The sequence below is a fragment of the Typopeltis vanoorti genome, chromosome 4, assembly GCF_054136105.1.
Source record: "Typopeltis vanoorti isolate ZY-2024b chromosome 4, IOZ_Tvanoo_1.0, whole genome shotgun sequence".
NCBI classification, from domain to species: domain Eukaryota; kingdom Metazoa; phylum Arthropoda; class Arachnida; order Uropygi; family Thelyphonidae; genus Typopeltis; species Typopeltis vanoorti.
Genome location: NC_143552.1, coordinates 30,283,800 through 30,309,763, shown reverse-complemented (window position 1 = coordinate 30,309,763; position 25,964 = coordinate 30,283,800). Strand labels below are relative to the sequence as shown.

At 37.2% G+C, this 25,964-nt stretch overlaps 1 protein-coding gene across 4 annotated transcripts in view; it reads left to right on the top strand.

Moving 5' to 3' along the window:
• Positions 1-25,964, top strand: part of Oat (Ornithine aminotransferase precursor) — a 279,809-nt gene that overhangs the window by 31,477 nt on the left and 222,368 nt on the right. The window contains exon 1 of one of the 4 annotated variants that reach the window (XM_090391732.1): positions 7,798-7,961. The exons of the other annotated variants lie outside the window; for them this stretch is intronic. The gene's annotated coding sequence lies outside the window, so the exon portion shown is untranslated. Of the gene's footprint in view, positions 1-7,797; positions 7,962-25,964 lie in introns of those variants that run through there. 4 annotated transcript variants of the gene reach the window in all.

Genomic DNA, 25,964 nt, shown 5'->3' with positions numbered 1-25,964 from the left:
ATGATTGGTTCCCTTCCAACTACTAACCGCGCTCAAACTTACTTAACTGAGCCATTAGTAGCAGAGGCTCTACCAATCGACCAACCTTTGCCGGCATTTTCTTACGTATGGATCATTGGTTAAAGATTGGATTTATAAAACCCCCAAAAGAGAGCAATATAGCAAATACAAGTAGCTGTAAGCAACAAGAAAACGTTGATATTGCATCTGGATCAAATGAAATTGATAAGAGTGTGTCGTCTGACATCTCTAGAGAACCAAAATTTAAAAATAAATCATATTTTTTGTTTACATGAACATATAAATTCAAATAAAATAGATATTTAATTTTAATTAACATTTTAATTAATTTATTTATGTTAATTAATTAATGAATTTATTTTTAATTAATTGATTAATTAATTAGGGGGTACTTGGTAATAATGAAAATTTAAGAAGGTGTACGCGGATATCTGAAGTTTGAGAAACACTGCCTTAAATGAATATCTGTTATTAACATAGTGATTCATGTCATAAAGAAAACACTTGTAATTTTAAATTGGAAACTCGGCAATACCATCCTTGTACAATAAATAAACAAACAGATGATGAGAACTGCAATGTAAAATCAAATTGAGTTAGTGCACTTAAACCAATAGGAGAATTTTTAACCTGAACACCTGTAACAGCGACACTTCGCACTGACAGGCTGCCATGATCGTTGAGCGGAAGGTTAATAATTATTGTTTCTATCTTAGGAAAGTTTTTCATATAAATATTCTATATTTTGCGAGATTCTGTTGATTTTGTTAAATCCGCTGCTGATTCAAATAAAAAAATACTCAAAGAAGCAAATAAATATTAATTAATAAATAAAATTATATTTACTATGGTGAGGAATAGTTTTTTTTTTTTTTTGATTCATGATCTGCTAGACTTGAATCATATAATTGTGGAGATGGATATATATTTCTTATGTTCTTCCAGACATATATTAGCAAATCTTCCAGTTCTAATTTGCCAACAATATAACAAATTGCAAGAACAAGGAACCGTTTATAAACCTGGAAATGCGATGACAGGGGATCAGATGGTCTTAAGGAAAGCAGTTATCCATCAGTAAAATAATTTTAAAAACCATCTGAACTTCAATAAATATGGCTGTACGAAACTTCTCGAGAGGTGTGAAACAATCATTTTTAGATTCCATTTCTCCACATCTAAGGCTACATACTAGCACCTACACAGAGCAAGCATCCCTCTTGGGACTTTAGGCTTTCACTCTAACTTCTTCCACTTATTCTTGTGTGGTTTGTGTGCGTGTTAGAATTCTATTTGTATCAGGAGCGAATTCTCCATGCTTGCTGCGTGGAGAATTAATGCTCATTAATTGAGAAAGAAGTAATATTTATTTGTTAATAAATGCATGCATTTATAAGCATTCCATTTAGGCTTTTATTTTTGTAGACAGAAGACGTCTTAAGCTTGCGCGGCAATAATTGAGCTTTGCGTTGTGTATCGAAGGCCAATGCTTGCTCGTCTAGTCAAAGCTACCTTGGCTTGCTCGGTTGTAGGAGCTTCCTGATCCTCGCAGCAGCACTGTGATTTCATGACCGCGCATAGCCATTTCACGTCGTCTCACTCAGTTGCTTAAACACAGGCCATACACAGTCAACGTAACTCTAGCCAGTGAGCTACAGCCAGTCTTTACAAGTGTGCGTGTTGCTTGGGAAAATGAAGTTACAACCAACTTTTTATGACGATGACCAGTTCATAAAGAAGAACCGTAGGGTAGAATTTGTATTCAAGTAGCTAAATTTAAAAAGATAGAATATCATTTGTAAAATAAATGTTTATTTGTATGATTAAATGTACATAAATTTCTAAATATATAGTTTTAAATGGTCAGTAATTCATTATTCCGCTAATCAGACTTCAATCACACCTCTCACTCCCTGAAAAAAAACAAGAGCATGCGTGAATTTCAAGACCAGCATTCGCACCTGATTTGTATTCCTCACGATGTCCGTGTGAGAGAGAGAGATAAGATATTGGAATGATTAAATCTCTGTTTAATTCATTCTTTATGGTCTTCATTCCAACTATAATATGAACTTGTGACCGTTGTGGTTGATGGAGGATTAGGTGATGTAGAAGGTGAGTTGATTGTGTGGAATGGAGTGGAGTGACAGTCGTGCGTGCGTGCGTGCGTGCGTGCGTGTGTGTGTGTGTGTGGATGGGGGGGATAATTTTCCTCTAATTTTCATTCTAGCTATAATATTTATATAGCGCCTGTTTCAGCTCTCTGTAGATCCCTCGGTTTCTGTCGCCGAATGGCAGTTTGTTTAAGTATGTAATAGTATCGGTGGCTTTTCCGTAGTGATTACTATACTTATATGTTATGTAGTTTGTTGACTGTGGTCTTGTTATCCGATATCTTGTTCTGGTTACTCTGTAGGGTGGACTGAAGTAATGTTTTAGCATGACTGTGTAGTGGCATAAGTTTTTCACCTTAAATATTTTGCTGATTAGAGTTGTTTGCCAACTGTTTGAGGGATTTGGGCTCGCAAGCAAAGCTGCGTTTTATTGTTTCTGAGGCAGTGGTTTTGTGTCTATTGGCCAGCATTTCATTGATCAGGTGGCAGGTGTCGTTCTGAGCTGTTGTTAATTTGTTTCTATAATTGTTTCTTTTTGCAGTTCTAATCTGTGTTGTTAAGAGATTCCGTTTTCTCTCATATTCAGCTTATAATAATAATAATAATATTCCTCTTCTTTTCCCTTTTACGTAATAGGCATACTGTCTTGTTACAGAGCTATCCTTAGCCCTTAGCCCGTCCCGAGGATAAGGTGACTATCCCTATGCCTCCTGGTATATTCTATAACTGTAGCTGCATGTTAATGGGGCCAGTTTGCCTGCTTGCGGGAGGAAAAAACCCCAGGTAACTGGGGGGGGGGGGAACCCAGTTACCTGGGGTTGCTGCCCACGCCCAAGACCGGTTAACTTGGCTATGTCTGAGAAAGATTCTTAAGCTCCTCACGTCGGCGATGGGAATCGAACTCGGGACAATCCTTTCCCAGGCACATGGTTGCGAAGCGCCGTCACTAGGCTAACTGATAATAATAATAATACTTTTTTTGACAATGACAAGATTTATTATCATGTATATATGTATTTATGCATATATTCATAAGATATATTTTCTATGCAGTACAAGGCTTCAGAATAAAATGCAGAGCATTTAATTCTTTATAAATATTTTTTAATAAATATTTATATTTTATATTATACTTTATAAACTTTATATTTTATATTATACTTTATAAACTTTATATTTTAATATTATACTTTATAAATACAATTAAAAAACTAATTAAATATTTATCCATCATATTTACATATGGATTGGCACAAATGTGAATATAATTCACTATACAATATTGTAATCCAACTCACAGTTCAATAATTTATAGATTCTGTATTTAATATTTTACTTCTCTACAAAAATTCAGTATACAAAAGTTACTGAGCATATTCTTTTTGATATACTTGTTTGTTTGTTTGGGTGGCATTCAGTGGCGGATTACCCATTAAGGCAATGAGGAAGGTGCCTAGGGGCCTCAAGCTTTGGCGGGGGAGGGGTCCAAGCCAAGACATTTTCCTATGGTGTTTTAAAATAGATTAATGTTTCCAGTTAATATCATAAAAATCTTGATTATTTTAAGCGAAAATTTTTTCGAAACAATTATTACATTTTAATACGTATTTTGAACAGCGCGCACTATCTTCTTCTTCTTCTTCTTCTTCTTCTGCAGCTTCTCCCACTTAAGTGGGGTCACCGTTTGTTATGAGTCTCCTCCACACCTTCCTGTCTTGGGTTGTCACCACATCCAAGTTCTTCATCTTCAAGTCCTCTTCTACCAGCTCCCTCCATCTCTTCTTTGGCCGCCCGCGTTTCCGCCTTCCTTGCACATCCATCTGCATGACCCTTCTTCCCACATATTCGTCCTCCCTCCTCATCACATGACCAAACCATCTCAACCTTGCCTCCTGTATTTTCGCTCGTAAGTTCGTAACTTTCACTGTTCCCCTGACATATTCATTTCTCAGATGATCCTTTCTGGTCACACCGCACATCCACCTAAGCATTCTCATCTCTGCTACTTCCATCCTGCTAATGTTATTTTTCCTCAGGGCCACAGTTTCTATAGCATATGTCATAGCTGGCCTCACTACTGTCCTATAAATTTTGCCTTTCAGATTGATCGGCACCCTCTTATCGCATAACACTCCAGCCATCTCCCTCCAGTTCCTCCAACCCGCTTGTATCCTGCATCCCACTTCCTTCTCAGCTCCTCCATCTTCTTCCACTGTTGAACCTAAGTATCTAAAGTCTCTCACCTTCCTGATGACATTTCCTTCCAGCTCCAGATCTGTCTCCTGGCCACCGCCCACTGCGCAACACATATACTCTGTCTTACTTCTGCTCAGTCTCATACCTCTCTCTTCCAGTACTTTTCTCCATCTTTCCAGTTTAGTTTCCGCTTCTTTTCTTGAATCTACACACAGCAAGATGTCATCTGCATACAACATTGTCCAAGGTGCATCTTCTCTCACCTCCTCTGTTACCACCTCCATCACAATATTAAACAGAAACGGACTTAATGCTGACCCTTGATGCAAGCCAACTGTTACTTGAAAGCACTATCTCACTATCTACGCTTTAAATCATGCCGCAATACCAATGTCGGTGCTAGTTGACAAGCTTCGTATTTTGTATGTTGAACAGTGCGCGCTATCTACGCTTTAAATTAAACCGCATTACCAATGTCGGCGCACTGCGCTGTCCTTGATAGCTTCGAGGTCACGAAAACTGATTGCATTGACGAGATAGGAAGTTTCGCCTGGTTGCTCCTTAACTTCATTTGTTATTGAATTGTGTAAGAGTGAGGTGTTTGTTTCAAAAATAACGTGTTAGTGTGACTTTTCGTGTTTTCATTATTTGAGTTTAGTGCAAGTAAAAAAGACTTTGTAAAATTGTAAAAAAAACTGATAAAAAAATAAATAAAAATAAAATAAAAGTTTTATTATTTATCACCCTTTAACTCTTTAACAGGCAGAAAAATCCAGTTCAAAAAAATTCAAAAGTACAAAATTTCATTTATTTGCCACCTAACTTTTATTTTTTTAAATTCTTTTTATTATTATTATTTTTTGGGGCCCCAAATATAATTTGCCTAGGGGCCCCTACTATCCTTAATCCACCACTGGTGGCATTTCAGCTTTTTTCCTTGAAGCTTTTACAGAGCTTATCTGAGGAAGATAATAGATGGCATGGTTTTCTTTCAATACCCGTCGCAAGACAGGTGTAGATTTAACTGTTTATATATATATATATGTACTAGGGGGGTCCCCCCCTGATGCCCCCCCCCCGAGTTCCGTGCTTGTAGGCTGGTTCTTTATGAGCCTCACTTTAATTATTCAAAATCACGAAATGAAAATAAAATATTTACTATATAATCAGTCATGACATGCGCGTTATGCTAATTTCAGTAATGAATACTAATACGTACTGTTCTAATGGTCGACAATGAATTTGATTGTTGTAATCCTGAAATGATAAAATTGTTGTCTGGTGAAGGCAAACACATTGTTGGACGTTTCAAAACAATGAAGACATGACATTAAAACGTGACAAATTTCGGCTTATCCTTATCTTTAAGCCTTCAGCTTATCGGCTTAACAAATTGTTGTCTCATGAAGGCAAACACATTGTTGGACGTTTCAAAACGTGACATAAAAATGTTTCAAATCTCGGCTTATCTTTTTATATATATAGAGTGGATATATAGTGCACCTATTTCAGCTCTCTGTAGATCTCTAGGTTTCTGTTGTTGAATGGCAGTTTGCTTATCATGGCAGTTTGCTTATCATGTCAGTATGTAGAAGTTTCGGGTGGCTTTTCCGTAGTGATTATTATATTTATACGTTATGTAGTTTGTTGTCTATGGTCTTGTTATCTGATATGTTGTTCTGGTTATTCTGTAGGTAGGACTGAAGTAATGTTTTAGCATGACTGTGTAGTGGCATAAGTGTTTCACTCTAAATATTTTGTGTTCTGTCCTTGCTACTTGTATAAGTGTGGGCTGTTCTCTTTGTTCTCAGAATATCAGTTTTTGCCATTTTAATTTGCGACGATTGTAATCTGTTAAGTTTGTAGTCTGCACAGAATGCGTATGATGTAATTGCATATCTTAAAATGTTTTCACATAATGCTTTATAGATGAATATTTTTATGTGTCGAGACAATGTCTTTTAATCGATATAGTTTACTTGCTATTATCCTGAGTTTGTTGTGTACATAGTTTGTATGGCTATTCCAACTTTGATCAGCATCGAAGTGAAATCCGAGATAACGTGTTGTTTTCGCCTGTGTGATGCAGTGGCGCACCCAGAGGGGGACCCTGTCTCCCCAAAGAAAAAGGGAAAAAAAACTACAAAAATTTCCAAAAATCTCCAATGATCTAAGAAAGATTGGTTGGTCTAGCAACTATATCGATAGAGGCAGATATAGCTTATAATTTAAATTTAGAAGCGCTTATAAACAGTTTTATTGTGCAATATTCCCGTAGAGCAAACATTTAATTAATATTATTATGTAATCGTTTTGCATTAAGTTTCTCTTATAATAAAAACAAAATAGCATTTGGAAAATTTCTTATATTTTTGTCTTATAATCCATCAGGGGTGCTATTTAATTGTTTGCCTCAGGGCGCGATCTAATCTGGCGACGACCCTGACGCTTTCTGTGTAGGAGGCTGGATGTCGGATAATGAGATATTCCTGGGGGTTTTTGAATGTCATTAGCTTTGTTGTTTCAGGATTTATATATATGCTGTTTTCAGTTAGATTTGATCGATGTCGTGTTGTATATCTGTGTAAGCGATATTTGCTATATATAAGCGATATAATAATAACAACATTGCATACATTATATAATCTATGTAATTGTTAATGGTATAAACCTCTTTCTCCCTCGATGACTGTTTGACTCCAGGAGAGTCAATGTAATAATAATAAATAGAAGGTTATACAAGACTAGATGAAGAAATAAAACAAAATGAAGATATATTGAAAGAACTAAACCATTCACCATAATAAAAAATGTTGACATTATTCAGAATAAGTGTGATATGTTAGGACCTACCTAACCTAGGATGTTAATGAACTGCAGAACAGTAACAGGTGATCCGATGAAACTGGTATGCACCAAAACAGGATACCTAGTCTATATGCATGAAAGTACAAATTGCGCATAACATGACAGTAACGAGCCGCTAGGCCCGAAAAAGCTAATTGAATATGAGTTATTCTATTACTTTTAGTTTCAGTGATGATCACCTTAAATAACAGAAAAAGCTTTCACTTGAATAATACTGTATATTCACCCGCCTGCAGCTCTTCTAGCGAGTATGATTAGAAACTGTTAAACAGGCGAGTAGAGTTGACCTTCATACACTTCCGACATATAAGATGCTTGCGCAACTGAAAATTTTTGGATACATTGCACAAAATGAGACGTTTTGTCCTTCCGTATGCATATTATTAACTCCGCTTTGGTTGGTTTGCTTTTAGTGAAATTTAGTATCGTTATTAAAATTTGTCTTGTCATCTTAATTATAGGTTTTAATCGGACCATGTGTTGTGGCAAAATGTTAAAGTGCAAATGACAACACATTACGAAAATATAGGGATATGCAAAGTATGTGTATTACGCAACAGCAAGGCATTCTTGTTTTTGATGTAAAAATATAACGCAGTCACACTGACACATTTCCCGGGAGGGGCTATCGTTTGAGACGCTTAGTATAATCAAATAGTATTTACTTCTTGTGCTAAACTGTTGTTTATTTTTTAAAAAAAAGTAGTATTATAAGCACTTAGAACGTTTTGGTCTTCAAATTTACGAGTATTTACCATCAAGGTAAGTTTTAAAACTGCCTTGTAACTACTTAATTAGCGTTTTTGACATCAAAATGATCCAAGAAGTTTATAAACAATAAACTTCAACACTTGAGTCTGAAACAGATTCTCAGGTTACTGACTTCAGACCATTTCAAAGAATTTAAATTCTTGAATATTTTAGCCATTCGCTTCCTTAAATGCAGTCATACTATGGGTGGCAGAACAGAAAATGAATTTATGTATTGATTGTTAAAAAGATTCAATCATTATTCTGTAGGTTAATAAAACTGAAATGAAAATAATTCTTTGGAGATTTTGGGTCTAATATGGAAGTGTACAGCTTCTCTTCCAGCAATATATGCAAGTAACAGACATAATACTGGCCACATAGCTGCAGTTGCTTCCACTATAATTCTAGATGATCCATTACATTCATTTTGAAGGGAGGGGAAAAAAAGCCTGTTTTGATCTTCTTCATAAAATTTTTAGTACTAATTTTGACCTGTAAATATTTCAGAGCATTTTGTAAATAAATCAATTCTAAATAAGTCATCACAAGCCAATCAATTGATTGGCTTGTGATGACTGTAACTGTTCCCTATCTTGCTTAACAATATTTGAGGATAAAACCAAAAGGAGTTGATTTACCAGAGAAGCATAACTGTGAGTAATAAAGTTGAAACAGATTTATTGACAATAAAGTTAAAGTAAAGAAAGAAGTGACAGAATTTTTGTTAAGCAGATTAGGAAGGGAGAGAGGGTCTGGAAATTAGGGTAACAGAGGCACAAGAAGGCAAGATGAAAAAAAAAAAAATTAGAATAAAAGAGTTGGAGAGAAGTGGAATAACTACAGATAACGAACAAACAAGAGAAATCAGTAAAGAAAACTCAGTTCAAAGCTCAAGTAAGTTTTTCTCCCCTCCTCCCTTCAGTCTAGGTCTTTGAGATAGCAGCTTAGCTTCTTTGTTTCGTATATTTCATGGCTGGAATTGTTATAAAAAATTGTTTCATCCACATTGCTTTAGCAGTAAGCATAACACTCATGATGATAATCCTTGAATAATGTTAAGTCTATTGAAACACAAGACCTTTGACTTCATTGAGGTTTATTATAATGATAATCAGTGGGAGATCAGGAGAGATCCAGAGGTCATCCCTGGAAACTGTATAAAGAGGGCATGAGGCAGGGAAGTGAGAAGCAGGTTTTTTGTATGCAGAGTTGTGAATGATTGGAATGCCTTGCCTGAGAGTGTGGTGTCTGCAGAGAATTTGAGTGTGTTTAAAGTGCAGTATGATAAGCTGTGTGTGTATGATAATAGGACCTCCTAGACGAGTATTTGACTCCATGGGATCTTGGGTGATAATAAGATATTTATATATAAACTTGCCGTCTGTTCATATGCAATAAGCATGTTGCCTACTCAACTGGTAGTTGAGCCTTTTGGTCCCTCAAAGGCTGTTAAGCATAACTTCCACCCTTTCTTGTTTCCACCTCTCAAATTCCAATGGTATCATGGTAAGGCAGTCTTTTCCTTGTGTTCTCATATACAAAAAAGGCAAATCACCTCCTACAATACCATGAACTACTTGCAGCATACCTCCTCTGAACTTCTGTCAGAAGGACATCAGAAAAATATCCAATAACTTGATACTAATAAGTCTCCTGGTCTAGGTGGTATCTCATAAGTTGTGATCAAAACTTGTGCCCCAGAATTAACACCCATCCTGTATTCCCTATATAAGTTTTCATAATCGTCTTGCATTTGCCCAACTGCATGGAAACAAGCTTTATCCAACTTGTTCCCTGAAATGGGAGATAAAAGTCAGCCATTAAACTATCATCCCATGTCCCTTGCCTCAATATCCTGAACTAAAGTGATGGAGGAAGTCATTGACAACCAGCTTCCTTGTCTCCTGGAACCCCTCAGTTATGATTGCCAATATGGATTCTACCATCCCTGCTTTGAACCAGAACCTTGCTAACCATACTCTACTTTGGATACATGCCATCGAAAGATTTGGAGAAACTTGCAGTTATTTGTGATATTTCCAAGACATCTGGTTACATCTGACACTGAGGTCTTTTCACAAACTACCATATTATGGTGTGCTCCCACTCTTTATGTGAATGGATTTCAGCTTCTTTTGTCATTCACTGCATGTCATGGTGAATGATTATCTCTATCATGGCAGAATACTGAGGTTATGCACTCTCAACCATGCTTTTCCTCCTATACATCCTTTTCCCTCAATGATCTTTTCCCTCACTTCAAATCTTATTTGTAGTTTTCTCATGGCAGTACTCTTCTTTCAAGACATCTTGTAGTATCCAAATGATTCAAGCTTCAAGATCTTCTATAATGAATGTCTTAAATGCTGATCTCCTTATCATTAACAAGTGGGGCAAAGATAATCCAGTGAATTCTGATGCTTTTAAAACATATTCCTGGCTTATTACCCAGAAGAAAGAGCTTACTTCACTCCCTCTTATTTTTGATAAGGTTCTAATTCTAGTCAAGATCAGTTTTTCCTTACTAAGGCTGACTTTTACATGCAGCTTATCCTTGCAAAGATGTATTGAATCCATAGCCTCCAAAAACTTCATATATTCATTTTGCTCAAAACGCTTCTTCTCCCACCCAAATCCTAAAACTATAAATACCAAATCTGACCATTCTTAGAATATTGTTTTCTTATTTGTTTGGGTGCACCCAAAACCTTTCTAAGAATTATTGAGTGTATGCAGAAAACGGTTTGCCTAATAGATGATCTCTCTCTCTCACATATTATTATTTTTATTATTATTATTCAGGAATCCATGCAGTCAAAAGACTCACTGTGGGAGGTCTTCCTAGGAAACACAAAGTCTATCATACCACTCCTTGAATTCATTGACCGTTCTTGCTCTCACCACTCTATCAGGCAATGCCTTCCATGGTTCAACCACCCTCCATGCAAAAAAAAAAAACACTCTTCACCCTCTTGCTCACAGCTTCCTATTGCAACTTCCAGGGATGGCCCCTTATCATCGTTCCTTCCCACTGTTCCACCAAGAGAAAGAACTCCCCAGTGTCCACCCTGTAACTACCTCTCAAAAGTTTAAAAGCCTCAATCATGTCACTTCTCCTTCTTCTATCTACCAAACTCTGCAGTCTACATTCCCTCAGCCGATCCTCATAACTAACATTGTACATTCCTGAAAAAACCATCTTTGTTATCTACCTCTGTACCCTTTCCACAGTTAATTTATCCCTTTCAAATCCTGGCAACCAAATTTGAGAACAATAGTCTAAGTGTGGTCTGATCAGGGTCTTATACAGTGGAAATAACTCTTCTATCTCTGCAGGTCAGCATCTTTCTCAGTATTGCAGCAATCCTCTGGGTTACCTTCACCAGCTTTGCAATATGTTCCCTGAATTTCAGTTTTATATCAATCATCACCCCCAGATCTCTTGTCCCCCCCCCTACTTCCTCCAGTACAGCTTTTCCAATTGAGTATGCAGCCACCCATCGATGTATCCCAAACTTCAAGACTACATTTTGCTGCATTAGAACAACATCCTCATTCATTCTCCCATCTGTCTAGTTTATTCAGATCCTCTTGCAGGGCTGCTGCATCTGCACTATTACTAATAACCCATCCCAGCTTCACATCATCTGCAAACAACTGAATATCCTCTGCAATCCATTGATAATGTCATTGATATAAAGGTTAAACAATACAGGTCCTAGTACTGAGCCCTGTGGGACCTCACTTGTAACCTTCTGCCTCCTTGATACTGCCTACCATACACAACTCTCTGATACCTATCAGATCGCCAATCCTGAATCCAGTTTACTAACCTGACATCTAAACCCATGTGCTGCAACATAAATATCACTATATCATGTTGCACCCTGTTAAATGCCTTTGCAAAATTCAAAAAAAGGCAGTATATGCCTTTCCCTCATCAATCAGATTACTAAAGCAAGAGCACCCCTTAACAAATCCATGTTGACTCTCACAGATAACAATACCCTCATCTACCCCTGCACTGTATATGATTCCTCAATAATTTCTCCAAGATCTTTCCAACTACTGATGAAACACAAACTGGCCTATAGACACAGATAGTGCTACTCCCTTATGCAGGGGGGCTGTAGCACTATCTTACCTTTCTTCCATTCCATGGGTATCTTTCCTATAGCCAGACTTTCATTAAAAAGCCAGGTCAACAGAGCTGTCAGTTCTTTAGCACATTATCTCAAAACCGTGGTGAAATACCATCCAGTCCTGCAGCTTTACTGATATCCAGAGTATTTAGTATTTGGATCACACTGTCCTCTTGCACCTCTAAAACTCGAACCCGCCCTATCTGTCTAGAAATAAAAGCTACTTCTCCAGGATGAAATACTCCATTAAAGTGTTTATTGAACAACTCCACTATGTCCTCTGCATCAGTCACTCCATTCCTATTTTTATCCCACAATGTTATTCTTCCACAGTCATTTCTGCTCTTACTGGCCATACAGCTAAAAAAAATTCCCTAGGATTAGCTTTGGATCTTAGTGCCAGTCTCTTCTCATATTCCAGTTTTGCCTTCCTTACCATATTAGTCACTCTCCTGGCCTGAGTCTTATATTCTTCATGCATCTGCTCTCCATCCCTCTCCTTATATCTCTTCCATAACCCTCTTTTTCACCTGCAGTTCCTGGTTGATATTGTTTGTCATCCACTTAACACCAAATTGTGTCCTCTTCTTCACTCATGGAATACAGCTTACTATTGCTGCCAACAAATATTCATCACAAATTCCCATGCACTAATGATATCCTTGACCTTCCAATTCTGCCCTCCATGAAACTTCTCCAAGTTGATGTCTAAGACTATTATAATCACCTGCTTTACTTTTCTTTCCCTTTTCTTTGATACTCCTGCACAGGGCTGCCGAGAGAAATTTTCGGGCCCGTGACAAGTCTGTGGTCCGGGTCCCACTTAAAAAAGTGCATCACTTTTGTTTAATAAAAAAAGTCATATAAAACATTAAACATTTATTTAGAAAAAGTGTACAATAAATTCAAAATTCGATACATTACATACCATACAAATACGAACAAAATTAAAAATATAATTTTAATAATTAAAAAATCAAATTAATAAGAATACTTCTTTTATTTTTTAGCGCACGGCCTACACTATACAGTTGCACACTTTACAAACAATCACAAAACCTTTGTCTATCATAATGCTAATAAGAACGAAGCATTCTTGCAGGGAACATTACTGTGAATGCAGTTACTAGCTGACTGCAACAACCTTGCATGAACGCCTAATGACATCATCACCCGCTCAAACTACAGCGATCCGCACCGAGGGAATCGGTGTCTTCCAGACACTCATTGCGAGCTAAAGAGCGTAGCGGTCTGTCTAAAATGAAACACAGTATCGTTCTCGATACTGCATGATTTTATAATGCATGGTTTTAATTCTAGTAATAACATAAAAAAGAGGTGCAATTCTTGAAAATAAAAACTACAAGATTTATATTCAGGCAATGGAATCAGGGAAAGAAATTAGCAGCTATAATCAGGGCCGTTGCCATATTAGATCGCGCCCTGAGGCAAACAATTAAATATCACTCCTGATGGATTATAAGACAAAAAAATAAGAAAATCTCCAATTACTATTTTGTTTTTATTACAGGAGAAACATTAATGCAAAAAACGATTACACAATAATATTAATTAAATGTTTGCTCTACGGGGATATCGTTTAAAAACTGTTTATAAGTTCTAAATTTAAATTATAAGCTATGTCTGCCTCTATCGATAGTTGCTAAACCAACCAATCTTTCTTGCTGTTCATTGGTGGGGTCATTGCTGTTCACAAATAATTTTTAATCAGTTTAAGCTTGGAAAAACTTCTTTCAGCACCTGCTACGCAATGGCTGAACAAGCGCCCTTATTAAGCCGTGCCGTGAGACAGGCTGCCTCTATGCTACACCCTGTTGATGGTACTGGCTATAATTTTCAACAACAAAGATGTAAAGATAATCTTCTTGAATTGAAGGCAGTATCGAGTAGAGTGATGTGAACAAACATTACAATGAGGAATTTGACAGTGACGCTTATTTGTGCCTAAGGTCCAACAGAATGTTTCACTAAGGAAGAAGCAGAGGAATTTTTTGAGTCATTAGAGAAGGCAGCTGATATAAAGGTAAAAGAAAAGTTGGCCCATGTTGGAAATCTAAACAGCAGAGAAGGAAATGAATATCAGACATATAGAAATGTGTTGGGGAAAATTTGGAAAAAAAGGGAAAAGCTAATAGTATTGGTAAGTACCTGGATTTCTGTTCAGGTCTAGGACTAGTCATCAGTAACACCATGTTCCAACACAAATATGTATACAAATTTACATGGAGAGAATATATGAGGAATAAGAAAAGCTCCATTGACTATGTTATTGTGGATAGCAATATCTTCATACTAGATCAGGACGAAAGAGTATATAGGAGATTTGAAATATAAAGCGATCACCATTTAGTTTTGAGCAGAATAAAATTGAAAATCATATTGAAAAAAAAAAATATATAAGACAGTTTTAAAAAAGAATGCTTGTTTGAACAGCTTTCACTATACACTTAAGTATACTCATACATGCATTTAGCCTCTCCCTATCAGTTATCAGTCCTGCTCATGGTGTCATTTGTTTCCACAAAAGGGGCTCTGGAAAATTCAGCAAGTATTCCTGCTATAGAAGGATATCTTCCTTGTTGGAGAAAATGTTCGCTGTGGTGGATGAACTTCACTTCCCAGTTAAACACAAAATTTTGCTTATTGGAGGAAGTGATTATGGTCATGTTTGCCCTCAAAGAGCAGTAATTCGAGGTTCAATCTCTCCCCCTTCTTTTTTCATGCAGTGTGAGTCGTGTCCTTAGAGGATATGTCTAACATACTTGGAGACCAAAAGCGTTCATTTTGAGGGCATAGTAATAAAATGGTTCTGTAGTCTGGTTGCTAGATAGTACACTGGACTGAACTTGATAGTAACACATTAGGAAGTTTTCCAGTCAGCTGGTATACATGTTCTGCTAAATCTGCTTGTTGTGGTGGTGGGGATTCCAAATTGTGTGTGTGTGTGTGTGTGTGTGTGTGTGTGTGTGTGTGTGTGTGTGTGTGTGTGTGTGTGTGTGTGTGTGTGTGTGTGTGATGGGTACTGTTATGGCTGCATTCTAACAAGGAGATTGGACCATGCTGTGTAAGGGTAATGTGTCAAAGAGTCTCCTCTTGCTGCATGTCCCTGTTCTGTATTTAATTATTCATGAAAATGAACCACCAAAAGTACAACAGTCATTTGTAGTGACACTGTAATTAAATTCCCTCCACAAAACAAACTCCAAACAAAAAATTATAACATAAACAAAAGTCTAATAAAAAAAAATATAAAAAACAATTCTATCTACAAAAAATTGCATCCATGTCACTAATATTTGTGGCATAAATGCTAAAATAAGCTATGCATAGATATATTGCTGATCTGATATTGATTTTTTTATTATTATTATTATTTTGAATTATTGCTTGCAAGTGTATATAAAATCCTCTAGCTTAAGGTGTCCTCCCATTCAGTAAAATTCATATGCTGTATCTACTGCTCTCTAAATTCTGAAAATCAGTCAGATTTCAACTTCTTATCTCTGGACCTCTATTTTCTGTTAAACAGTTAGATCATCTTCTAAGTTTTCTCTCAATATCCACAATTTCACTGGCTTCCTTTTTTAAATTCTGCTGACCAACCTGGCAAATATGAGTTAGGATTTGCTATAAGCATTATCTAATGCAAATCATCTGAATGAAGATTACCTCTCCTCTTGGTAACTCCGATCATAATCTTTTACTAGACCATTCTTTGGAAGAGAACCTGCTTCACAGAATTGCCTTCCCTCAATTACTCCCCAAACTCAGTTTTGGCACTATAGTGGTGCCAAGTGGGACAACCTCCAGAACTTCTAGTTTTTCTTTCCATGTTCAGACTACTAATCCAAACACCTAATCTGGATGAGTTATGGAATTTATTCTCGCTGCCTTCATTCTTCACTCCATCCAAAATTCCCACCCACTTTACAAGCCATAGTTGTACAACAGATATACCAAGGCAGTTTTACAAAAATTCAGCATACTGCATGTGGCTTGTAACAAGAACTCTAGCTTCATACTCACCCTGCACTGAAACATGAAAGAAATGCAAAGCGATTGCAACTTAACAAATCTAATTTTCAAAGAAAACTCTTTCAAAGAAATAGAAGAAAACTCACCTCCTTTCCAAATGGAAGTTATGTCTTCTGGTCCCTTGTAAAGGTCATCAGACACAACTGCTTTCCTTTGTTTCTACTTCTTTCTCACTTAGATATTATTATTATTATTATTAACATCTGACCTCCATGAAGTCAGAGACTCATTGTGGGAGTCACTATTGCACATAATGCTCATTCAACCATGCTTTAAACCGATTAAATCGCCTCTGATGTCTTTTTGCCTCTGACAAAAAAGACAGAACAAGAATCTCAAATAACCTGCATACCAAAATCCAAATGTTTTTTGGTTATCCTGATAGCATTGACCCAGCTGTACTCAAAAGTGTGCTCCCAAATTAACACTTATTGCATTTTTATACTCGGCTGGCATACTCCAATACATGGAGTAAAAAAAAAAAAAAAAAAAAAAATCAGCTAACGCCTTTTTATTCCCGTATACGGGAGTAGGTGAGGCCATTTAGCCCTATCTAACTTTTGGAGACTGAGTGGGCAGTTCAATCTCCACTGGTACCCAATCAGAGACAGATGGCCCAAGGCTATCACTAATTAAGCGGTACGCAGTGAAGAGAGACGGCTCAAATGTGCCGCCATCTCGTGGTCACTAACCCTAACACAATATATTTAATGTCTGAAATAATGTGGGTTCTACGGTCGATTTTCTTGAGTTTACAGGACGAAAAACCCGAGTTTCCGGGAGGAAAAACCTGCTTGCCCGTGCCAGAGATCGACTAACTCTGGAACCGGTCGAAAAAAGGCTTAGAAAAATTTCCTCTAGTCGCCGACTAGACTCGAAACCAAGTCTTCCTTCGTGCGGCCAAGCGCTGCGGTGTGCAAACGCCACATCCGCTGAGCTACACAGGCAAGTCTGTATTCTGTCCAATTCAAAAAGATTAAAAATTAAAAAAAAACAACGGAGAGGATGATGTCTGCAATCAGACTTCATCATTGCCCAGTATGAAAATGCCAACCTACTTATTGGATGCCTGAAGTGACTTGAAAAAAAAAAGTTCCATGTTTGATCTACAGAGCAGGATTTCTGGATTATCATGCCAATAATCCACTCATGGCACAAGTATGAGTATCACATTTTTTGTAACCATTCTTCAATGGTGCATCCCCTGTCATGGTGTATTACCTTGCTGATAGGTTTCCATCATGTACAGGACAAATGGTTAGCACAAATGGATTTACTTGGTTTCAGTGCACTCAAGTAGGTAGGCTGCATCACTTAGTCCTTGCTCTATTGGTATGAAAGTGTTAGTAAAATGTGCCACAGACTATTAGTCCACCATCTTGTATTTTGACAAAATATGATAGATTCATGGATTTGTGCTAATATTGCCATACCGTTGTCCTTCCTTCTAGATGCAAAAAGTAACAAAAAACTGGCATTCATCATTTTGTGTGACACTCCTTCTCTGGTGTACAGTGCTGATGATTTGCCCACTTTAGCTTAGCATTTCTTTTTGTTACATAAGGATGGTATTCTCACTGGTTGTCTATTGTTATGTTATACTTTTTCAGGTTAGTGTCCAACACATTCCACAATCAGATTAAGTCTCTGATTGTAGTCATTTGACTGAATAACTATAGCATGTCTCTTTGACTATAAGCCTCTGTCAACAACGCTTTTCTCTCTCTCTCTCTCATCAGTTATCTATACTCCTGACAGTGTTTTGATGTGCTGTTTATCACACCATTCTCAAGTATACTCAGGACAGTAGTGTACATGATCATCCTAGCAGAGCAGCAGTCAGCAGTATTCTTACCAGCCTCTCTGTCACCTCTCATTCATAGTAACTTAGTCACGTATGATCTTTGACAACTATCACATATATGAACAAAAATACTGTCTTTCAAAAGAGTGTGCTGTCTATTTATAACCAGTATCTGCAACTTGTTGTTAGTTGCACATTGTTAGTGGTGGATAATGTTGGATGATTCTATTATTTTATCTATTTTGTGTGTGTGTCTTTACAGAAATGGATTGACATGAAAGGAATACTGGTGTCTGAAATGCAGATATTTTTCAAACAGATTGTTGATCACCTACCAAAAGAACTTATGCAAATGCATGGCATTTCCATTCTGATCAATAGATGTGATGTGAAAGCAGTTCAAGAGAGAAGTTCAGTGTATTTTATGACATGCAACAAAATTTGAAAGAGGGGAGTGTGTTCCAAATAATGAATACTCTGGATGTCAGTAAAGCAGTGGGACTGGATGGTATTTCACCTGAGTTTTGAGAGAATGTGCTAAAGAACTGACAGCTCCTTTGACCTGGCTTTTCAATGAAAGTCAGGCTATGGGAAAGGTGCCAAGGGAATGGAAGGAAGATAAGATAGTGCCATTGCATAAGAGCAGTAGCAGACTGGAAGCGTCTAATTATAGGCTAGTTTGTGTTTCATCAGTAGTTGTTAAGATCTTGGAGAAATTAGTGAGGGACCATATACAGCATTGGGCAGATAAGGGTAATGTTATCTGTGAGAATCAACATGGATTTGTTAAGAGATGCCTTTTATTTGATTGCCTTTTATAATAAAGTGACACAAGCAGTTGATGAGGGAAAAGCATACACTGCCATTTTTTTTTTAATTTTGCAAAGGCATTTGACAGGATGCCACATGATAAGCTGATATTTAAGTTACAGCACATGGGTTTAGATGTTGGGTTAGTCAACTGGATTCAGGATTGTCTCTCTGATAGGTATCAGAAAGTTGTGTATGGTCGGGCAATATCAAGAAAGCAGAAGGTTACAAGTGGGGTTCCACAGGGCTCAGTACTGGGACCTGTATTGTTTAACCTTTATATCAATGACATTGTCTATGGATTGCAAGAGGATATTCGGTTGTTTGCAGGTGATGTGAAGCTGGGAAGGGTTATTGGTAATAGTACAGATGTGGTGGCCCTGCAAGAGGATTTGAATAAACTAGACAGATGGGCAAATGAATGGGGTCTCAGTTTAATGCAGCAAAATGTAAGGTCGTGAGGTTTGGGACATATTGATGGGATGCTGCATACTCTGTTGGAGGAGGTAGGGTAGACAAGAGATCTGGGGTTGATGATTGATAGAAACCTGAAATTTAGAGGACATATTGCAAAGGTGGTGAAGGTAACACAGAGGATTGCTGCAATAATGAGAAGGATGCTGACCTGCAGAGATAGAAGAGTTATTTTGCTGTATAAGACCCTGATCAGACCACACTTAGACTACTGTTCTCAAAATTGGTCCTCAGGATTTGAAGGGAATACATTAACTGTGGAGAAGATGCAGATAATAAAGATAGTTTCAGGACTGTACAATGATAGTTAAAGTATCAGCTGAGGGAATGTGGATTGCAGAGTTTGGTGGATAGAAGAAGGAGAGGCGTTATGATTGAGACTTTTCAACTGTTGAAAGGCATTTGCAGGGTGGACATTGGGGAGTTCTTTCATTTGGTGGAGCAGTAGGAAGGAGTGATGACAAGGGGCCATCCCTGGAAAGTATGAAAGGAAGCTGTAAGCAAGAGGGTGAGGAGTGTTTTTTTTACGTGGAGGGTGATGGTGGAACCCTGGAATGCATTGCCTGATAGTGGTGAGAGCAAGAACGGTCAATGAGTTTAAGTTGTGGTATGATAGACTTTGTGTTTCCTAGGAAGGACCTCCCACGATGAGTCTCTTGATTTCATGGAGGCCTGAATAATAATAATAATAATAATAATTTAGAAAAAAAAAAGGTATTATGTGTTGCACCCATATAAAGCTATTGTACTTGAAAGTTTATTTTTCACTTGGTTAGAATATAATAAATTTAGTTTAATCCTTTATCCAAGTGTGAGCAAACAAATTTTGCACCTGAAAGTATCTTCAGGACTGGGGTAAGGTGGTACAACACCTGGACGACTCCTTGCAAAGGTGGAGCAAGCTACCAACACTCCTATCTCAGTATCTCCCATAATGCAAAACACATCTCCTTGCAGAAATGTCTAATGTTATGCATTAAGGGAAGGGCCACTACCCAGACTAGTTTCGACCTTTATTGAGGTCTCTTCAGTGGGAGCCAGGCCCAAGGAGTCTTTGCAAGGAGTCTCCCTGATGTTGTACCACCTTACCCCAGTCCTGAAGATACTTTCTGGTGCAAACTTTGTTTGTTCACACTTGGATAAAGGATTAAGCTATTGTACTGCCTTCAAGGAGTATAAAATAGTTGAGAAGAGTTGTTTGCAATCTTATCTGTGGATAAGATTGCTAAATATAAAAATTGGAAATATACAACAAGAAGACCATCAATGAGGTCACTCACATGTGCTTACAGCTTCATCTTAATACTTTGGGCATTTTTTATTTAACTTATTTTAGTTCATCTGCAAAATATTAAGAATGGATGGATGGATACTGTTTGGACTGTTAATTTCACAACTAGAATTCTGACATCTACATTAAATTATTTAAGATTACATTAAGACAAAATGACAGTATAGCCAATGTTGGAGCTCGCCAAAAATAGTATTTATTAGCAATATCTTAAATGTACACAATAATCCATTTGCTTCATAAAATCTTCTGTTTTTTTCTTTCTTTTTTCTCAAAGTCAGCAGGTGGGGCTTCTTTAGCCCTAACTTTTTGCTGTTGAGATGCAGCTGGTCTCCACTCTTCAGCTGTTGCTCATGGTGAGCTCAAGGTATAAGTGAATCAAGGCTTTCATTGGAGAGATTACAGCAGACAAGTGCCAATATGTTGTATAAGACCCTGATCAGACCACACTTAAACTATTGTTCTCAGATTTTGTCCCCAGGATTTGCAGGGGATAAATTAACTGTGGAAAGGGTACAAAGGTAGATAACAAAGATGGTTTCAGGACTGTACAATGATAGTTATGAGGATCAGCTGAGGGAATGTGGACTGCAGAGTTTGGTGGATAGAAGAAGGAGAGGTGATATGATTGAGACTTTTAAACTGTTGAGAGGTGGTTACAGGGTTGACACTGGGGAGTACTTTTGCTTGGTTGAACAGCAGGATGGAGTGATGACAAGAGCCATTCCTGGAAGTTACGAAAGGAATCTGTGAGCAAGAGGGTGAGGAGTGGTTTCTTTGCATGGAGGGTGGTTGAACCATGGAATGCATTGCTTGATGGAGTGGTGAGAGCGAGAATGGTCAGTGAGTTTAAGGAGTGGTATGATAGACTTTGTGTTTCTTGGGGGGGGGGGGAGGACCTTCCCTCGATGAGTCTTGATAGACTTTGTGTTTCTTAGGAAGGACCTCCCACGATGAATCTTTTGACTCCATGGAGGCCTGAATAATAATAATAATAATAAATTTCTTGGAGGAAGAGAGGGGTGCCTACTTACTTGTGTTGCTATTTTCTTCCTTCAAGCCTTCACTGTTAGTGAGCCTAAGCTATCAATGAGTTAACTGTTTTTGGTAAAGAGAGAGAGATAGAGAAAGACAACTGCTGGCATCTTGTGGTCCCAAATCCTAACAGTTGTATTACTATCTCTTACAATGTGACTTCTACAGTAATTTTTTTTTTTTTTAGATGCATGATTAAAAACCAGAGTTTCTGAGAAAAGAAAATCCTTCATGTCTTTGCTAAAAATTGGCTACCTCAGGAACTGTCTAAAGATATTATATAAATCAAATGGATATTAAATCCAGCATTATTTCAAACCCTAATGTATGTAGAAACTATGAAAGTTTTGTACGAAATTTGACTAGATAACTTATAGTAGCAGGGAATACACTTCTACTAGAAGTGTATTCCCTGCTACTACTAGATAGTTTTTGAATAGCACCCAAACAGCACTGATTTCTTTTCCACCCAACTCATTCCATGCCACACCTGCAAGCTGTCTCCTGAGTTAATCATAATCACCAGCCTTGTAGTTCCACATATACCCTTTCCTCACATGGCTGGAAACCACCCAGGTAATCACTTCATGGTCACCCTCACCAACTGAGGGAGATTTGACATCTGATTTATAATAACATTCTACATTCTCTGATGAGATTATATCAAATCCAACACCCTCCATCCTTACGTACCCTCTGTTACATACTGCCTGAGGTGGTTGTCCCTAAAAAAAACTGAAGACACTAATTTTCCTTACTTTTGGTTGCGATCTTGTCACCCTAATCTGTATTGCCAAAATTAAAATCACCCATAATGCTCACCCTTATCTCATTTGCTTATACATTTCATAGTCATTACCAAAATCTCCACATTACCAAGTCTATAGCAACATATGACTAAGTATTTTATTCTCTTCACATCTATCTCACACCATATTGCCTCTGTCACTATTTCCCCCTTTCTTCTCTACCTTTATGGACATAACTCTTTTTCTATCATAAACAGCACTCAACCTCTCTTTTTACCCTTTCTATCTTCATGAAATACATCATACTCTTCCATCTCTATTCCAGAATGGCATCCTCATTCAACTATGTCCCACTTATTCTAAGAATTTTTAGGTGAATGAACTCAATTAGTGCAACCATTTCATTTCCCTTGTTTCTGATACTTCTAGCATTTAATATAATCTTTGTAACTTTTCTTTGCACTCTTTCCACAGCTTCTTTATCTCCTTGGGACCCAAGAGACCAAATCTACACACATAAGTTCCTCTTATGTGTGTAGATTTGGTCTTTTTCTGTGGCTCCCTTAGGAGGTGTTTCCTGAGTAATTCAATCTTTGGCTCAAGCAAATAGGGCTTTCTTTCCAAAAACTCTGGTTTTTAATATTACATCTCAAACTACTCCAGAGTTCCTAATACAGACAGTAATATGAGTTTTAGGACCACAAGATGGTGGCAATGGATTGCCATACTCTCTGAAAAGTTTTGATTCATTGATGGCTTGAGATTTCTGTTGGTGAATGCTTGAAGGATGGAGACTTTTCTGTCTATCTAGCTTCAAAAAGTAGTTAGGGCTAATGGAGTTCTGCATACTGCCTTTAGGGAATAAGAGGGATTAAAGATTTTTTGTTTAAATTCATGCTGAGTATAGCAGCTTATGTAATTTTTAATATAGGTTTCATAATTCTTGCTGTTGTTTTTTTTCAAGAAAGAACAAAATGAATTAAGGACACATGCATGCCAGATATTCTGCAAAGTATATAAAAAAAAATCATCTTTATACCAAATATTTTGAAATTAAAAACAAATCTGTCAATATTTTGAGAAAAAAATCTAAGGTAAATCATTGTCAGCATGATATGATTTTTGTAAGTTTCCTTATGATTTCATGAATAGTATTGCATAAAGCAGCCTTGATTTCATGATAGATCTTAAAAAAATCCAACTCCTCATTTCCAGAGGGAATATGCTGAGCTCTTTAGTCCCAACTATTTTTGAAGACAGCTACTCTATATCCTACAGTCTTGGTGATAGTTGAGCTCTATTTGAGGAAGAGAGAAAAAATGGTAGAAAACCACTGTCTTGTGACTAAATAACAGCAATATATTTTCTGAAATAGAATTCATGGTTAATTTTGAGTTTCAGGATTTGAACCCCAAGTTTCCAGAAGAGATAAATATTGTGTTTCTATATATAATTGAATGATTAGGTTATGTTGATTCTAATGCTAATCTTAATTATAAAGTATGTTATTCTTATAAGGGAAAATGACAGTGAAAATGGCTTTGAGGAAAGGGACATGTCAGTTGAAAAACTTGGGAATATCAGGGGGAGGAAGTTTCGCACTTGCAGGTGTTTCTTTATTCTTGTAGATAAACTTACATTGGTGATATATAACTATCAATTTTTAGGGAAAGACAACATATATATTGTTATATTAATTAAGAAACTTTAATTAATATTTCCTATATTTTGGTAATGTTATATTACCATCTTCAGGGAACATAAAATTAATGATATGTGCACGCATGCACTAACACTGAACAAATATGGCTGAAGACAATTTAGCCCACTAGTGCCACCATGTGGGCTAAATTGAGTAGTAGTCTTGCCTGTTGAGCTGATGTTCTAAGAATGCAAGCTACCCATATTTGGGGCAATCTCATGCATCCAAATTTGTTGTAGTTTGGGGAGTTTTTTAGAGCTGAGGTTGATTTCAGGAATAATCTCTCATATTTATACTTGCTGCGGTGTAGTAAGGTAGCTTTCTTCCAGCGTATTTTGTAGCAGGTGTCCAAAGCATGGTCAGCAAGTCCTGAGTGGCTGGCTGTATTGGTGGAAACGGATATAATCCTTATGTTCAGATATCCTGATGTTAGCTGTCCTGCCTATTTGGCCATAGTAAGACAATTTGCAACTACAAGGGACTTGGTATACTCCAGGTAGGTCTAGGGGAAATGGCTGGTCCTTGGGAAGCAGATAAGAGATGCCAATTTTTTATATGGTTTATAACAAGTTGTCAAGTCATATTTTTTAGGATTTTTTTGTTAGCTTTTCAGAAGTACCCCGAATATAAGGAATGGTGATAGATTTAGAGTAGTCCCTGTTATGGAGGGGGGTTGAGGTTAATTGGTTTTAATATTTTTTGGATTTTATGGGGGTTGTTAAGAATATGGTTAAATTCAGTAGTAAGGGCACTGTTATCTGAACTGATTAATTTTGCCTTGTTAAATAGGGTTTTTATAATCCCATATTGTTATGAGGGGGGGGGGGTGATTGCTGGTGAATGTATCTACCTGTATGTATAGGTTTTCTGTAAACAGAGAAAGCTATGGATCTATCAGGCTGGCGTGTAATCAGAGTGTCTAGGAAAGGGAGATTGTTATTGTTTTCTTTTTCCAAGGTAAACTGGATCCTGGGGTGTTGATTGTTTAAGTGTGATAAGAAGTTGTGGAGCGTGTCCAAGCCATACAGCCAAATAGCGAACACATGTACTTTTTCTAATTTGTCGTGTTTTTATGGAACTGATCATTCTCTTTCATCAAGACCAATGCACTGTATCATAATACTGCTGCTGTGACTGCATGGTTTGTGGACATGAATGTCACCACATTTGACTGGCCTCCACAGAGCCATGATCTCAATCCTATTGAACATCTGTGGGATGAACTGGAGCATCTGGTGAGGTCAAGGGACATCAATCCACAACAGCCCAGGACCTTATTCCATGCCTACAGGAAAAATAATCCAAAATTCCGATTGATCACTCTTGTATATGCTTGTGGAAAGTATGTCCTGTTGGATTGCTGCAGTCACTGCAGCGAAAGGAGGTCCTGCATCCAGGGCCGTCACCAGATTAGATCTCACTCTGAGGTAAACAATTAAATATCGCCCCTGATGGATTATAAGACAAAAATATAAGAAAATCTCCAATTGTTATTTTCTTTTTATTACAAGAGAAACATTAATGCAAAGTGATTACATAATAATATTAATTAAATGTTTGTTCTATGGGGATATTGCAGAATAAAAAAAATATTTTTAAGCTCTTCTAAATTTGAATTATAAGCTATGTCGGCCTCTATCGATATAGTTGCTAGACCAACCAATCTTTCTTGGGTCACTGCTGTTCGCATATAATTTTTAATCAGTTTAAGCTTGAAAAAACTTCTTTCCACACTTGCTAAGCTAACAGAAATTGTTAGCATAGCGACTGCACCTACCACAATATGGCTGAATGAGCACCCTTATTAAGCCACGCCGTGAGCAGGCAGCTTCTATGCACTGCCTGCATCTTATTGGCATGGTTGCTTGTTCTTCACACTATGGTGTCTGTTGACTTCTTTTCAAGCAGTGTACATCAGGCATTTATTTTATTTATAATAAATGCCTGAT